This window comes from Cetorhinus maximus, chromosome 26 (assembly GCF_964194155.1).
Source record: "Cetorhinus maximus chromosome 26, sCetMax3.hap1.1, whole genome shotgun sequence".
Lineage (NCBI taxonomy): Eukaryota > Metazoa > Chordata > Chondrichthyes > Lamniformes > Cetorhinidae > Cetorhinus > Cetorhinus maximus.
The window spans coordinates 17,660,166-17,679,083 of NC_135904.1; positions in this window are offsets into that span (position 1 = coordinate 17,660,166).

An 18,918-nucleotide genomic window follows, 5' to 3' on the forward strand; every position below is an offset into this window, starting at 1 on the left:
ACACTTATTTATTAGCACTGCTTCTAAACAGGTTACAGACTAGGCACGTAGCTCTTAGGCATGATTCCAAGCTCTCCCTTGAGAATCTCACACAAGACTGGCCAGTTTCAATGGTACATCATCAGACATTAGCCTATCCCATCTGTTAACCCTTTATACTACACCTCCCCACAAGTATGCCATCCTACTTTCTTAACAATAACATGAAAGTATGGGCGGGATGTTCTAGTCCCGCCCACCATGGGAATCGTAGCAGACGGGATGGAAAATTTGATGGACCAGCAAAAGGTCCGTTGACTTTGGGCAGGAATTTCCCCTCCTGCGGCGAGCAGGAAAGGACAATCCTTCCCTTTGTCTTTAACTGTTCACATTACAGATTTCTGCGACCCCCTTTTTCACAACTGCAGACTACTCAATTCCAACTCCTACTCTTCCCCTCCCCAAGTTACAGTTCTGGGGCATTCAATGTCCCTCAGTATTCTCAGCCCTTAGGAGACATAAGGGTTTCCTTCTGCATCTGGTAGGACATCATCATCTGCAGAATAGGGCAAGACTTTATCAGCTTTGCTGTCAGCAGTGTAGGTTGGGGAGTGACTGAACTGCAAGGACAACCAAGACTTTTCAACGAAAGACTGACGCAAAAGAGAAGACTGAAGAGAATCAAACTCCGGAGACTCTGGGGCTAGAAGAGAAGAACTCAGGACACTGAGAAATTTGTTGCTCCCTCAAAGGGCTCTGGGAAAAACGCTTCTGAAGAGAAATGATCTTCAACTCCGGGAAAGACTATCACAGTCGTATCATCGACTGCTGCACCAAAGACTGAAAAGGCATTAAAGATCTGAGATTTCAATTAACTCAGACAACGAAGGAAAAAAACAAGGGACTTCCTGTAAGACCATCAGGAAAAGAAGAACAGCTGATTTAGAGTCATAGAGTCATAGAGGGCTACAGCACAGAAAAAGGCCCTTTGGCCTATCGAGTCTGCGCCAGTCAAACAAGTACCTAACTATTTTAATCCCATTTTCCAGTACTAGGCCCATAGCCTTGTATGCCATGGCATCGCAAGTGCACATCCAAATACTTCTTAAATGTTATGAGAGTTTCTGCCTCTACCGCCCTTTCAGGCAGTGAGTTCTAGATTCCCACCACCCTCTGGGTGAAAAAATTCTTCCTCACATCCCCTCTAAACCTCCTGCCCCTTACCTTAAATCTATGCCCCCTGGTTATTGATCTCTCCGCCAAAGGGAAAAGTTCCTTCCTGTCTACCCTATCTATGCCCCTCATAATTTTATACACCTCAATCATGTCCCCCCTCAATCTCCTCTGCTCCAGGGAAAATAACCCCAGTCTATCCAATCTCTCCTCATAACTAAAACTCTCCAGCCCAGGCAACATCCTGGTAAATTTCCTCTGCACTCTCTCTAGTGCAATCACATCCTTCCTGTAATGCGGATTCCAGAACTGCACGCAATACTCTAGCTGTGGCCTAACCAGCGTTTTATACAGTTCCAGCATAACCTCCCTGCTCTTCGATTCTATGCCTCTGCTAATAAAGGCAAATATCCCATATGCCTTCTTAACCATCTTATCTATTTCCCAATGATTTTTCGGAAGGGCTGTCTACTTTCTGTAGGCAGTGGTAAGAAAGCCACACTTTTCTGTGTGTGAAGCTGCTCCACTCTGGGCAATGGGAAGAATTGCTGAGGATACGTGCACAAGACGTTGCACTGGGATGCATTTCAATGACAAGATGAAGACAAATTTTCTGTTGATGAATAAATCAGAGACAAGTTTGCTGCACAGGACTGCAAAGTTTTAGAAGTGCAAAAGATCCTGCTGTAGCCTCTATGCTGACTGCCAGCTCTGAGGAGAAACAGGCTTTCAGCTGGAACTGAAGTTTAGGTGCCAATTGACTTTCACCCTGGGAAGGTACCAGCTCTTTAATAGTGTGATCCTTTATGAACTATGACCTGGACTCAGGCAAAGCCTTCTCCATGGAAGGCTCTTCATGGACAACAGGCGATAAAGTAGGCAATACATCGGTAGATTCAGTGAAACTAAGACCTGAATGTTGTTCAGCCACTAAGAGCACTGTGATTGTTTAAAAAAGGCAACAGAGGCTTCATAAGGTGCATCCATCAACAGGAAAGTTGAATCATTCTCTGGGACCTCAACCTCCAAGAGATCACTTTAGTACTGCAAGAATTCTTCCCCAAAACTCTCTAGGAAGTGCCGATTCGAGTCCAGTAGGTCTTCATGGAGATGCTCACCATCTGTGGCAGTTTCTCCTGTATCCTCCACCTCTGGCCTTACTTTGTGAAGAACTGAGAGATTCATAACTTCCTTGTTTGCCCTGGATCAAGTGGATGGTGTCTCTGTGAAAGAAAGGGACTTCCTGCTGAGTGTATAAACTTCTTCAGCTTCTGAAGGTTGAGTTTCCACTGCTTCTAAATAAAAGATGGAAGATTGTTACATGAACGACAGTGGGTTGTTCAAATGATGAGCATCATCTGGTTTTTCCAGAATCCCTAGAAGTAAGCCAACATCGCCACTCATCAAAGGTGTATGTTGATTGTGACAAACACAGAGAAAATCAATGATCTGTTGCCCTTCCAGCTAAAAGGAGCAATAATCCTGCCTTTGACTGGAAGGTCTATGCCGTCTGGACCTTGTAACTTGTTGTCTGATGGATAAAGGGTCATTGGCTTAAGCCAGTCAAAGTCAGCTGCTAATATGTTAACAACAGCTCCAGTATCTATTTTAAAAGTATTGAAGCCTTGAACTTGGACTGTAACTGACCAGTTGTCTGGATTAAGACTATTTACTTCCCCTAGGAACTTTGTAGGTTGATATTTTCTGGACTTTGCATGACTTGGAAGGACAATATTTCATAAATACTTGCTAGTCTGCGACTTTGACTAAAGTTGCTGGATTTGCAGAAATGCTTGAAAGGTCCAGTTTTTGCCAGACTGGAAGGGTCCCACGCCTCCTGCTGGGCAGCCTTGGCATCAAAGCTGTTTTTTTGTGCCACAACACAAGCATCTCAAAATGGCTGCTGGCACGAAGTTTCCTGCCCTCTTTGATGGATTGATGGGCTTTTGTATGGGTGGGACCACAACCCGTGAACCCACCCAATCTACGGAGCCGTGTGAAGCCTCGGAGTCACCCCGAATTACAGCCCCATCAAATACTTGAAGCTCAGCCTACCTCGCATACTGGACTGCTTGATCCAACGTAAGATCATCTTTGGTCTGCAGAAAGTAGGAGGGTTTTTCATCCCAAATACCCACGACTATGTGACCATGGATTAACTCGTCCCTCAGCACCCATATCCGCAAGAATCAGCTAGGTGATATGGGTCAGTTAGGAATAATCCAACTGATTCCCCAGGCCGTTGTGAGTGCTGGTTAAATTGTGCTCGTTCAATTACTAAGTTTGACTTCGGGCTGAAATAGGTGTCAAAGGCTTTAATAACGGAGTCAAAGTTTGCAGTGGACCTTGGTGCCTTAGGAGAACGTAGTCTGCTACTAGGCCTACTGCAGAAAGGAACCAACTTGGAGCTTTGGTTTTTTTTGTGAAGGCCTGATGCTGCTCAGTACCGGGGAAAAGGGCGTCTCCATGACTCCCACAGCTGGCCTCATTGTGGGCCCTTGAGGCAGTTTAATGGGTGGGGCAAGGGCAAGGACTGCTCACCAGGTACGGCCATCGTTACCTCTCTCCAGTGTGCCTCCTTCTTCCGCTGACATTTTTCAAGCAGCTCTCAAAGGTTTCTCCACTCTGTGGTTCCCTCAATAACACTGCTGTGTCTTTCACAACGACGCCTTCATCATGGCTGCCACCGTGTTCTGAGATTGGGTCCTTCTGTCTTGGACTCCAGGCATGGGATTTGATTCTTAGGCAGACCGTAGGCATACTCTGGTATCTGCTTAACACTTATTTATTAGTACTACTTCTAAACAGGTTGCAGAGTAGGTACGTAGCTCTTATGCGTGATCCCAACTTCTCCCTCGAGAACCTAACACACGACTGAATAGTGTCGGTGGTACATAACCATCTACATCATACATTAGCATATGTCATCTGTTAACACGTTATACTAAACACTCAGAATATCATTGTATGTTTAGACAGGGCCAACAGAGTTTTACAAAAGGGAAATTGTATTTGATAAATTTATGCGAGTTTTTGGAGGATGTAACTGGTAGGGTCGGTGAAGGGGAATCAGATCAAGAATATGTGGATTTCCAAGGGGCATTTGATAAGGTGCCCCATAAAAGGATAATATGCAAAATAAGAACTCATGGAGTTTGAGGGAACGCATTAGCATGGATGGACGATTGGTTAACAGACAGGTAGAGTAGGGATAAAGGAGGCATTTCCAAGTTAACAGGCTATAACTAATAGAGTGCCACAGGGATCAGTGCTGGGGCCTCAGCTATTTACAACCTATATTAATACCTTTGATGAAAAGCCTGAGAATAGTGTATCCAGTGTTGCTGTTGGGAATGTACACTGAGGTGAACACAGAGAGGCTGCAAGGAGATGTAGACAGGTTAAGTCAGTGTGCAACAAAGTGGCAGATGGACTATAATGCAGAGAAGAGTGAAGTTATTTACTTTGGTAGTGAGAATATTTTTAAAAAAGATGTGGAACTTTTAAATGCTAATGTTCAGAGAGACTTTGATGTACAGGTACAAAGAACACAAAATTAGCTTGCAGGCACAGCAAGCAATTAGAAAGAAAAATGGCATGTTGACCTTTATTGCAAGGGGTTTGGAATACAATAATAAGGAAGTCTTGCTACAATTATATAGGGCTTTGCTGAGATCACATCTGGAGTGCTGCATGTCATTTTGGACCCCATATTTAAGGAAGGATATACTTGCCTTAGAGGCAGCACAGCTAAGGACCACTAGATTGGTTCCTGGAACGACAGAGTTGCCCTATGATGAAAGTCCGAGTAAATTGGGCCTCTACTCCCTGGAGTTTGAAAGAATGAGAGGTGATTTTATTGAAACATACAAGATTCTGAAGTGTCTTGACAGAGTAGACACTGAGAGTTGTTTCTCTTAGCTGGGGAATCCAGGACATGAGGCCATAACTTCAGGATAAGTGGTCGATTAATTAGAACCGAGATGAGGGGAAAATTCTTCATTCAGAGGATTGTGAAACTTTGGAATTCTCTACCCGAGTGAGTTGTGGGTGCTCCATCGTTGAGTATATTTAAGTATGAGATAGACAAATCTCTTTGGGAATCAAAAAAATTGGGGAGTGGGCAGGAAAGTGAAGTTAGGCAGAAGATCAGCAATGATCGTATTGAATGGTGGAGCAGTCTTGAGGGACCATATGGTCTACTCGTGCTCCTATTTCTTATGTTCTTAAGATGCACAAGAAGAGGGAAAAAGAGGAGGTAAGAGAGAAATTAGAGAAAGACACAACTTTAGGCCTAGGACAGGAGAAGGCGGGGGATGAAACTGCAGAGGCAGCTGGACAGATGATAAAATAAAGTCCATGAGCTCACACTGATGGGGGTTGAAGGAGCAGAAAAGGAGAGTTTAAAGGAATATTTCAAAATGGAAGAAAGAAGCTAGTGGAGTTATCTTTGCTCTTGAGGTTGATCCAGGGTTGTGAATGATTTTAGCAGAGGAGAGTGAGATGCAATAGAGATGATGTGGTCTAGCCAGATTTGGTGATGGATGGCTAAACCAATAGAGCTCAGATATATTTGAGTTTGTGTGCCTTGGATTTGAGGGAGCAAAGAAGGGGAACAGACCAGGATAAATAACCTGGATGGGAGGGAGTAAAGGTTTTACTGGGGACAAGGTGGGGAAGAGGGAATAGCTAATCAGATCAACAGCTGCGGAAGCAGTGTGACACATGAAGGGCTGAAGGCAAGGTGGTTGGCAGCTTAAAAGTACCGTTGTAAGCCATTTGAGGAAGAGTTTTGTTCAGGGCAGACACAGAGGATGTGGGTTTGGAAGAAGGGAGTGGTGGTACAAGAAAGTGACCTTGTCTGTGATTAAAAACATGGGAGTAGACAGCTATGTGAGATGGTAATTTTGAGGGGACAAATTATACAGAATGAAGAATTCAGAGAGAACTCGATTACATATTTCAAATTCATAGATATAAACTTTAGAGTTATTTGGCATACAGCCATTAATAATACCCGAAATGTTGCCTTGTGTCAACTAATAGGAAAAAAATACATTTATAAGGTGCCTTTCACCTCCTTAAAATGTTCCTCAGTGATTCACAGCCGCATCTGAAATGCAATCACCACTATTGTGTGAACCAATATGACAGCAATATGCACAACCTACAGTCCCATGAACAGCACATTAAACAATCAGTTAATCTGCTTTGGTTGAAGAATAAATGTTGGCCAGGACACTAGGAGAACTTTCTACTCTTCTTGAACAGTAACATAGGATCTTTCACATTAACCTCAACGGGCAGGTGAGGTCTCAGTCTGCTGGCAGCCTTCTGTTTCTTGAGACAATGGTTTGTGCCTTGGTGGCCAACTCTGGGTTAACTCTGAGTTTAGTGCCTCATATAAAATTTGAGATATAGAAAATCTGAAGAATGTTGCTCACCAGGTGTAGACTTGTGTTTAAGTGTTGAAGAGTGAAGTTGTAAAATTAAATTAAAGTTAAAAACTAAAACATATCGAGCAGAGAAAGATTCCTAAGTTCTCTTGTTGGCTGTAGGTCTTTGGTTTATTACATTGTGATTCAAGCACTGTGGTTTTGTTATTACAAAATCGTTATCCAAAGGAATCAGGATTGGGAATCTTCATGTGCTGAAGTTCCAGGGTAAAAACAAAGGTGGGAACCAGTTCTAAACGTGTATTATCATCTTCAAAAAGGCCAAATAATACATCTTTAAACTTGCCTCTTTTTTTGTCCGCTGAACACTTATTAAAATTCTTCATACTAAGTTACTAGGAAATCCTTTCAGGGTTGATTCTGTTTGCTCAATATGGAGTGCACACCCTCTCCCTGGAGGGACTCACCCCAGATACCAAAGTCCAGAGAGCTAAATCACAGAATGGGAAAGATGACAATTGTGCACATTGAGACTTCCCTAAGTGTGCTGGAGTTTAACTAGCTAAAATTTTGTAACCGGCCAGCACAGAGTTCATGCTGTCCTTCAGCCAGGATGACTATATTAATGCACTTCCTTGCAAGATTATCTGGAGCCATGTAGCTAATTACAGCTACTAGTGAAAGGTCTAAGGTGCGATTGGTTAACTCAGTTGGCTGGATGGCCAGAATATAGTGCAGGATAACACCAACAGCACAGGTTCAATCCCTGTACTGGATGAGGTTGTTCTTGTGGCCTGCCTCCTTGCCTTGTTCCACAGTGATATCATGACATGAACAATGATTAGCAACTCTCAGACAACGAGGACTCTATGTGAAGAGAGAGTGAGTGAAAGGTCTATCCCTCTAAGTTCCATTAGTGTGCCAGACTGGTTTGCCAACCATTAATGTGACCTGGAGAACTGCAGACCTCTTCGGCATAGAGGTCCAATTACCAAGCTTGCCAAAGGTTGACTTGGTTCTGAGTTCCAGGCAAATTACCTTGTAGACTCCTGAAATCCAAAAATATCCTGCATCTCTCTTCACTCCCCTATCAAGATGGCCATCAGGCAACTGACAAGCATGGATTTAAGTGTTGCCAGGTGGACAGCAAGTACCAGGAGGTTCTCAGAAACATATGGTGAACAGCATAACTTACAATAAAATGTGGAACTTCACTGCTACACCCTCTAGACCAGAGCATGGTCGTATTAGGTCAATCAAATTGACAAGCTTCATCAGCATCTTTATTTCTCTGAGACTTAATCCTGGTTTGTACTGACCCTTGAACATATGAGCATGTTCTCATACTTGGCATCCTAATCTTTGGGATTTTCTCTTTTCATCTTTTGAACATATATTTACCTTCAGTGCAATGGAAGGTCTTATTCAGGATAGTTTGGAATTTTCCATCTGCCTTAAATGCTCCAATGCCATGTGTCAATTGCTTAATCCAAGACCTCATGAGTGACTTTGGCAAAAATACTTGCCTGGCACGAGGCTGTCTCCTGCTCCTAGGTACTCAGTGGCACATAATCATTTCCCCTTAATGCAACAAATCCAGTTCATAACTTTGTTCGGGAATTTGCATGTGGATCTAGGAGTTCTGATCAAAGGAACTGAACTTTTAGGATATGATTTATTTGCCACAAGCCTGAATTGCATTGACACTTTGCTGTCATTGAAGAAGGATGGGAAAAACCAAAGTGTGTTTAGCTCCTTTACAGCACAGTCCCAAAGGTCTGCGTCCAAGCTGAATTTACCATTTGTTAAGACCCCCAGGTACTGATACCAACCCACAACTTCATTAAAGGCTCCTTATGTCTTTAAAAAAGACATCTTGGGATCCCTCCTTGATCCTTGGTAAATCATAATACTACACTTGGGTGGCACACACTGCCATATCTCACTCATTAGTCAAGGTTGTGAATTTGTGCATTTGAAATTTCCATGTGAATCTGCCAATAAGACTCCTTGGTGGCGATGGTGCCAGTTTCTATCTTAGCCATTACATTTCTTACAATCATTACAACCAGTACGTTTTTGATTGTCGTTGCACAGCTATTAACAGATAGTTACATTGGCAATCTTTTGGAAAATGGTTCCAGTTAAATATTATTTGCTGTCCTGTAAATGAAGTTCATTGCTGCCAATGAATGGAAGGTTCTTTGGTCATGGTCCAAAGAGGACTCTTTAGGCTTTGTTGCTGTTGCAGAGAGTCAATATGTTATCACACTTTTGTGGTTGAGCAAATTGATCTTGTGCTGACAGAACAGCAAAAACTGTCTATAATGACCACCTCTGGGACTGACTTCAGGTGGTTTTTATAGACAGGTGGCTTCCTAATGCAGGTCCAAAACTGAATAATTAATAAACTGGTGAGACTGTCACCATATATTGTCACTAAAGACAGGTAGTTTCTCTATACAGGCACCCTTAAGGCTGGTTTCATTCTATATCTGTCACGTTCAGGTGATCAATGCGTTTATTTTCATGAACTACATCTAACTGTGTGTTTATCAGAATGTCTGATTCCAATAAGCAATGACTATTCATGGTCTGAGCATCTGCCCTTGGTTGGACTACAGAAGATCTCTGATGCTATTCTTTAAGACTTTGCAGCTTAATGGAGACTATAAATGCATAAAATAAAGGTGTAGCACACAGTGCAACACTATCCAATAAAGGAAATCAGTGAGTTTATTTTCATGAGCTATTTCCAAGCACGCATCAATTTTCCACATTGAATTTTCTTAAGTTTGTGTGTTTTATAAGTTACGTTTAATACAAAATAACGGGCAATATATTTATTACCCTTTCTACATTCATTTATTGTCTGATGGTTTGAACAATCACTGATAAATTGAATTTGTATGGGATTAGAAAAAGAAACAAAAGCTAGAAATGAGTGTCTTGTGAGTCTCTTATGTTTGTGTGACATTCTCTGCCTCATATTTTAATGGAGGCACTAGCTGACTAGCGAACCTCACCATTTAAATCGTTGTCATCGTCTGTGCCTCGACTCAAGGATATAATAGCAGCTGGAGGAATGTGCCAGCAGTGGGTTAGTGTCTGTATAAACTAACATTCCAAACAATATTTGGTTATGCAGATATAAATACTTGAATGATGTAAAAGGGTCACACTAGTGTAGTTTGAAGTCTGAGGGAGCTATATACAGTCGTTACAAAACTTAAATCAACAGGAGTCTTTCAAATCCAAGTGTGATATCAGAGCTGCAATCACGCTGGTATTTTTTTCTGACAGTCAGTGAATGCAGCGGGATGAATGTTATCTGTTCAGTAATACATCTTATTCAAAGAGCCATTTTATCTCACTACAGCTGCTTCCACGTTTAACAATGAATTGAATTACTTCATATAGCGTAGAGGTTGCTATTGTTGGACACTTATGTAATGGGGCAATTGGGGTCATATTCAATGCTTGCTTGGAAAATAAATATACGGATCATGTTTGAGTTCTGGGGTCTGTGGTGCCTTCAAGATAAATACTGTACCACATAAACTCACACAGGGGACAATAAACTACTGATGAGATCTTAATGTTGCAGTAGGACCAGTTTACAAATTTCAACATAATTGAGGAAGTGCTTTCCCCAGAATTGGCATATGTATAGTCATGCGACTGTATGTTTACTATGTATTCTGGTGTGGATTCTTCTGCATAATTACCGGACAACTGCATTTCTCACATGGAGTTAAACAGCTGTGATGTAAATTAAAACAACTGTTAATGGGCAGACGTGAGTAAGCTAACATAACCAGCCATTTCCCACATTATCTTAAATCCACGTGTTTTATCAATTACATTTAGGTAGGCACAAATACCATTTCCACGCACTTTTTTAACCATATATAGCCGGTCTTTGCAATGTTAAGAGAGAGAAAGAAGAGGAAAGAGACAGAGGAAAAAGGGGTGATCACTTCCAGAGTCAACAGATTTGTGAACTCTACCAGCCTGGAGATTTGTGCATGATCACATATCATGGCACAAACAATTCACAAAAACCAACAAGGTGGCATTGACAGGGCAGCAGTGCCTGCGTTGTTTTCAACTCAGCACAGTAAAGCACACTGATAACCTATCGTCTGTTACATCCTGCCCTGGAATCACATTCTTTGATACCCACTGCATTACCTGTAACCATGAAAGTAACTACAGCCATGAATCTCCATATGACAGGTTCATTTCAGTCACCAAGGGTGAGTGCACAGGAGTGCTCTATGATAAACTGCAACCAGGAGGTCAGGGATGTACTGCTAATTAGGACCTCCAGGCTTGTGCACTCTCTAAAATTTGAGGAACAGGAAGTCAGACCCCAATTGTTTTAGATAATTCTAGGCATTATTTTAGGATGTGAACTGCACTCACTTGAGATTTATGTAGCCTCACATAATTTTGCGCCTATAATTCACAAGTGCCAACATTCCATGAACATGTAGACTATATATAATACCAAAATATGACCTGTGTTTTTAAGGTGATTTTTCAGAGTCAAACGTGACTCTTTCATTTTCAGCCAATCCATATTACATGTGTTTTCAAACAGTTGACTGACACCATTGTTGGTTTCTGAGTTATCACAGCTGTGCTGTAAAATCCTGACTCTTGATACATGCATTATCCATGAACTCCAATAGGGTGTTGTTCTAATGAGACATAAGAAGCTGTGATGGCAATAACAGAGAGGGAGAGAGAGAAAAAAGAACACATTGTGGACATTGAAACTCTTAATAACACAAACAGAGCAGGATTGACCACAAAGTGTGTACAAATCTTTGGTGGTATGCTGTGTGTTACACATTACAGCCCAGAGGCACCAAGTTTAGATTTGTGAAGAAATCGTGGGGACCCAGCTAATAAAGAAAGGAATAACTTCCGCAGTTGACATAGAGGAGATTTTCTGAATGTGAGAAGGGAAATCAGGAAGAATTTGGTGCAGAGACATTTTATTGAGAAATCTCGATTTCTCATTTCAAAAAAGCCCATGAAGGCTGAAGATTTCTTAAAACCCAAAGGAAGAATTTAATTTTTTTTCCTTCTTTCATGGGATGTGGGCATTGCTGACTAGGCCAGCATTTATTGCCCAGGCTCCCTAATTGTCCTTGAGAAGGTGGTGGTGAGCTGCCTTCGTGAATCGCTGCAGTCCATGTGGTGTAGGTACACCCACAGTGCTGTTAGGGAGGGAGTTCCAGGATTTTGACCTAGCAACAGTGAAGGAATGCTAATATAGTTCCAAGTCAGGATGGTGCGTGGCTTTGAGGAGAACTTGCAGGTGGTAGTGTTCCCATGCATTTGCTGCCTTTGTCCTTCTAGGTGGTGGAGGTCATGGGGTTGTAAGGTGCTGTCGAAGGAGCCTCCGTGAGTTGCTGCAGTGCATCCTGTAGATGGTACACACTGCTGCCACTGTGCTTCGGTGGTGGAGGGAGTGAAAGTTGAGGGTGCTGATCAAGTGGGCTGCTTTGTCCTGGATGATACTGAGCTTCTTGAGTGTTGATGGAGCTGCAGTCATCCAGGCAAGATCCAGTTCCAACACACTCCTGACTTGTGCCTTGTAGATGGTGAACAGGCTTTGGGAAGTCAAGAGATGAGTTACTCGCCATAGGGTTCACAGCCTCTGACCTGCTCTTATAACCATAGTACTTACTTGGCTGATCCAGTTTAGTTTCTGGTCAATGGTTATCCCTAAGATGTTGATAGTGGGGGATTCAGCGATGGTCATGCCATTGAACGTCAAGGGCTGAAGGCTGAATTCTCTTTTGTTGGAGATGGCCATTGCCTGGCACTTGGGTGGCGCAAATGTTACTTGCCACTTATCAGCCCAAACCTGAATGTAGTCCACGTCTTGTTGTATATGGGCATGGACTGCTTCAGTATTCTTATTCAGTATTTTTTATTAGCTGGGTTCCCACGATTTCTTCACAGATCTAAGCTTGGTGCCCCCATGGTGCACACCATACCACCAAACATTTGCACACACTTTGTGGTCAATCCTCCTCTGTTTGTGATATTAAAAGTTTCAGTGTTCACAATGTGATTTTTCTCTCCCTGTCATTGCCATCAGTAATATTAAATATTGGAATGCTTGTCAGATGTATCACTCTGGCCTTTAGCTTCCTTAATGGAAATATCCCTGAAAGCCGGCAACCTAAACATTCAAAGCAGCACAGAAAACAATATGCAACTGAACCAAAAATGTATAATAAAGCAAGGCTTTTGTGTAACTAAAACTGGTTCTTTTAATGAAGTTTGGGAATTTGCATTAAGTTTGCACAAAGAAAATGAAATGCGTACATAAAACATATAACAGCTTTGTCTATTTAAAAGAAATAATGAATAACAAGCCCATTTTAGTGTGTTAGGTCTTCTATGCTATGGGACCCACTTACTTTTCGAGCGTGCATAACTAATTGCGCTAATGCCCCTTGTGAAAGTGCAACTGCTAAAGCAGCTAAGGGTGCAGGAATCCTGAGAGGTTGCAAGCAGAGAGATAGCCTAGTTGTCTCTGCTCCCAGGACGCTAAGATTTTCTACCCTCCAGTCAGATGGTAGGACAGTTTCTGTGGTGCATGAAATGTTCTATTGCTTAGAGTTGCTATCACCACAAACACTAAATCGGTCAGAACAGATTAATCCTGCTCAAGCTGTTATAAACGCTCCTCTGTTGTGGTGTTCAGGGCATCAATGTGGCCAAATCACCTGGTGCGATCAGCCTGCCCTGTAATCCTGAAAGGTTAAGAATCCTGCACACAGTACTTAGCGCCAATCTTTCTTGCTACTGGCCAAGATACGTGGAATAGACTATAAAACTTCATTTATTTGAGTTGTACTAATGTGCACAGTGGACTGACATCCTGAAAAGTATGTGGAAGCCACCTGGAGAAGCCTTACAGGTTTTCAAAAGTAAGTCCAGGTCTCTCATAACTCCATTCATTGAAAACAGTAAGCCTCCAATGCCCACTCTCAACTGCCAATCTGGAGCAGGAAGACTTTGCTGCATTATGTTCTCTCGACTGATTTTGACCTCTCAGATTCTAAATGATCCACTTGGATCAGTTTCCTTTAGCTGATCGAGTTACAGAACCACAGAATGGCTCCAGCACAGAAGGAGGCCATTCGGCTCACCGTGTCTGCGCCAGCTCTCCGTAGGAACAATTTACCTCGTGCTGTTCCCCCGCCTTCTCTCTGTAGCCCTGCACATTCCTCCTTTCTAGACAACCATCCAATTCCCTCTTGAATGTCTCAATTGAACTACACTCTCTGGCAGAGCATTCCAGAGAGTCCCAGACTTGGATACTTGCTCTAATTGAGTACAGATTAAATGGAATATGTAACACAGAAACAAGACCATTTGGCCCAAGTGATCTACAGTGATGTTCATGCTCCACACTGCATTCAATCTAACCCTATCAGCATATCCTTCTATTCCTTTCTCCATCATGATCTGTTCTAGCTTCTCCTTGGGTGCATCTATGCTATTCACCTTAACATGTGGTAGCAAATTCCACATTCTATTTAATCTCTAAGTAAAGAAGTTTCTCCTGAATTCCTCATTGGATTTATCAATGATCATCATAAATTTACGGCCCCTAGCATTGGACCTATTCCTCAAGTAGAAACATCTTCTTTGAGTCTAACCTATTGAACTCCTTTGCAATTCTAAAGACCATTATTAGGTCAACCCTCAGCCTTCCCTTTTCTAGGGTTGATGTCGTTTGTGTGTGTTTGTGAAGGTGCATATTTCCCTGCACTGCTGGCATTAACAGCAGTTGTGTTGAATCTAATACCAGTGTTGCTAAGGTGGTTAGTGTGGTACTATTTCAGCTCTAGGACCCATTCATTGCAGATGATGCCTTTTGGCTCCCTGATGATTCAGGTTTCCCCATTCAGAGAGTAACGAGAGGATGTGTGTTGTAATACAAAAGCAAAATATTGCAGATGCTGGAAGTCTGAACTGAAAACAGAAAACGCTGGAAATACTCAATAGGTCAGGCAGCATCTGGGGAGAGAAATAGAGTTGACATTTCAGGTCGATGATGACCCTTAATCAGGACAGGGGAAAGATAGGAATGTAATAGGTTTTGAGCAAGTGAAATGGGGAGTGGGAAAGTCTGTGAGGAAAGACAGAAAGGGTGGTCTGTGATAGGGTGGAGAGAAAGTGAGGTTAAATGATAAAAGGTTTCATTGCACAAGCTTCAAAGGGAGTGATAATGACCGGGATTCTGTTGGGCCAATGGGGGTCTTGCCCACCAGTTGGGTTACCGTATGTGGACCCTATCAGTTCTGTGGGGGAGGCCCAATGGAGTCAAGTGCCTTTCAGGCACTTAAGTGGCCACCGTCGGGCCTTCTCCCGCAATTGAGGTCCCAGCGGTGGAAGTCCTACATGGTGAGAGCTGCTGGCCAATCAGAGGCCAGTAGCTCCTCATGCCGCTAGCGCCAGCAAGAGCAGTGGCTGCTGGTGGCACCGAGGCCCAGGGTCATTGTGGAGCCCCAGAGCAAAGGTGAGTGAAGGTGGGATGGGGATTGCTGGGGGTGTTGGGAGGGGGCATGGCGATGGCTTTCAGCGACACCCCCTTTCCCTTGGTGCCTGATAACGAGAGGCCTCCTGGGAGGTCGCTGGCAAACCTACTAAATTGTGGTGGGCTCAGGGATAATGGATGCCAATTGGCTCATTGCTGAGCCTATTGAGATCCATCACCAACAGCCAAGAATCCCAAGTCAGTCCCCTCCACACTCCGACTGGATCAGGGGAAGGTTCTACCACCGCCAGCAGACTGACACAGGGCCTCTCCCGCAATTATGTGGGCCCAGCTGCCATGATTCCTGCTGCGAGGGGCTGTATTAAATCTCAGGTGGACATAAAATATCCCATGACACTATTCTGAAGAAGAACAGGGGAGTTATCCCAGATGCCCTGGCCAATGCTTGTCCCTCAATGGACATCTCGAAGAACAGGTTATCTGCTCATTATCACTGCGCTGTTTGTGGGGGATTGCTCTGCACAAACTAGCTACCACATATCCTACATTACAACAGTGACTACACTTCAAAAAGTGCTTCATTGGCTGTAAAGCGTTTTGAGATGTCTGATGGCTGTGAAAGGTGCTATATAAATGCAAGTTTTTCTTTTTACAAACTCACTCAAAATCACCATGAGGTCAAAAATAAAAATATTACATTTATAGTAATGGAGAATTCTTGACACAACAGTTAAGGCACATTTCTTGAGCATTGTGAAAGGCGTTTCATCCTACACCTATGCTACGACTTGAATTGGGGCTATGACGGGAGTCAAAACAAAAAGGGGTGAAACTGATCTACTGCAGCAGCGCAAATTGGGCTTGTGGGAAATAGGCAGCTGATTCTTCACTTTGCCAGTCTTTATTTTCCATTGACTTGCAAATTTCAAACCAAGTAAAAGTGACAGTGAGACCAGGAAAGGAGTCTCCAAAAAGAACCTGGATTATCATTCTGTGAACTTTAGTGGAAAGATCAGTTGTGGTGAAAGATTGCCTGCCAATTCATGACCAGCCTGTTTCATACTGCAGGCATTTCACCCTCAAAGTCACATCCTCCAGGACTGATTCTCTCTTGGGCAATATAATATTAATTTCAAGTATATGTAAGAAAGTTTCGGCAGGATTACCTCTACTTATTTCCCCCTCCAATTTGGCACACTCTGAACAGGGTATTCAGTTCAGTGCATGATAAACTGAGGGAATCCATCTTTTACAGTCCTATCCCTGGGAAGACCTTTTAGAACAGAGATGGGGAGGAACTTCTTTAGCCAGAGAGTGGTGAATCTATGGAATTCATTGCCACAGAAGGCTGTGGAGGCCAGGTCATTGAGTGTATTTAAGACCGAGATAGATAGGTTCTTGATTGCTAAGGGGATCAAAGGTGACGGGGAGAAGGCGGGAGAATGGGGTTGAGAAACTTATCAGCCATCATTGAATGGCGGAGCGAACTCGATGGGCCGAATGGCCTAATTTCTGCTCCTATGTCTTATGTTCTTATGGTCTAAGATACCTTGGTTTGTTTCAACAGTTGTAGAATTACTGCCAGCTATTGCACACTGATTCTATCAATTCCTGTAGCTGCATGATTTGGTTCTTGACAGGTATAATGAAGAACTATTGCTTTGCCCCGTCATCCCACTTGAGTCCTTCCTTCAAAATCAAAAATACTATCAATGGACAGGAGGAAAACCAGAGGCTAAGTTAAGCCACATTCATATCTCAAATCACACCCGGTATCAATTGAAGTTTCAGCCATAACACCATCGATCCTTACATCGGAGACTCAATTCATTCCATGCGTAGGACCAGAAAATTTAAGAAATCTAAAACTAGTTTTCAGCTTGGATATATAAATAGATTAATGAGGGAAGGATTAATTTAGGAGGAATTACATGGGATCCATTTTTTTATATTCTTTGATGGGATGTGAGTGTTGCTGGCAAAGCCAGCGTTTGTTGCCTGTCCCTAATTGCTCTTGAACTGAGTGGCTTGCTAGACCATTTCAGAGGGTAGTTAAGAGCCAACCACATTGCTGTGGGTCTAAGTCGCAAGTAGGCCAGACCAGTAAGGACAGCTGATTTCCTTCCCTAAACAACATATGTGAACAAGTTGGGTTTCTATAACAATCAATGATAGCTTCGTAGACACCATTACTGAGGCTATTAAATTCCAGATTTTACCAACCAAATTTAAATCCCACCAGCTGCCATAGTGGGATTTGAACCCACGGTCCCCGATCCTTAGCCCGGGCCCCGGAATTACTAGTCCAGCGACATTACTACTGTACCACCATCTCCCCTTGACACAGAACTGACATGGAAAATAACTGAATACGCCTTATAGGGTCTGTAATTGGCAGAATATCATTAGGGAAAAGTCAGCTGTGATAGGCCTGCAATTCTTCTTTAACTTGAACTTCAAAGTATTAGCTACAGTGTTAACTGGGCAAATAGTTGTAGTTTTGCAAAATATTACAGAAGAGAATCAAATAGGGCTTATAGAAATTATTTACTGAAAAATCTTCTGGCAGTGAATTGGAAAGGGAACACTCATTGTACACTCTAGGGCAAAACCGTGAGAGCAGCAGGTAATATCAAGAGTTAGCTTTCCTCCTCTGTATGGCTTGGCTACAGTATCTATTTTTGAGGAACTGGCTTTTATTGGAACTATTTTGACCAGAATAAATGGTTTGCCACAGTCATATAAGCTGTGACTCAAGGCAGTACAGAACGGACATATACCTTATAGAACATGGAACAGGTGGCCGCGTGTAGAGAATGTGAAATTATGCATCTATTGCATCAGTTTAGATATATAAATAGATTAATGAGGGAAGGATTAATTTAGGAAGGTTCCAAATCAAGAACAAGTGTGCTAATGTAAGGGCTTGAGTTTTTCCCATGTCGGGCGGGCTCGATGGGAGTGGGTGGGGCCGGTCACGGAGTCGACTGCCGCCCACGATCGGCTCCGCACCGCCATTTTATGCGGGCGGGGCCAATTAAGGCCCACCCAACATAATGCGCGAGCGGTAGCGCTCAGTGCTACCTGTGCGGGCGGGGGGGGGGGAGGAGGGAGAGTCGGGTCCAGTGCTCTTTTGCGCAGGTGCACGAAAGAGCGCTTCAATCTCCCTGAGGCACGGACTGTGTCAAATGAGATGGGACATGTTTTTATTTTTCAGGAAAGCTTTTTATTTAAAATTCGTAAAAGCTTTCGGGAAACCTCATCCTGCTCGTGGGTGAGGTTTACTAAAAAAACGTAAAGGCCTCTTGGCTTTTTCGCCTGCCCGCCAACCGTAAGGCTGGGTGGGCAGCATAAACTTGAAATTAATTATTTTGTATCTGGCCTTAATAGGCCTATCGATTATCGGCGGGCGTGCAGCCAACTCCAGCGCGTGGCCGCCAAACGAAATATCGTGAGACAGCGCGGTTACATCAGGACGCACGCCCGACGTCATTGCGCGCGTCATTTTCTGTGCAGGCGTGTCGGGCCCGCTCCCACACGCCGACTGTAAAATCCTATAAGAAAATACACATACGTCAAGTTTTAAAATTGCATTGAATAATGAGGCCCTCCCCTTAATAGATATCACACCAAGGATTCCATGGCACATAGTTCAATTATTTGGATACATAGATCATTTATTTGGACAATATCAGTGATTAAATACTGAGGAATTAAAAATTAGCATTAATGCAGGATGATATTAACAAAATAAATTATGAGGCTATACTTAACTTGGAAGTGACAAACCTGGTTAGAATCCCATTCCATTTCTCTGAGGGAGAGGGTGACCTA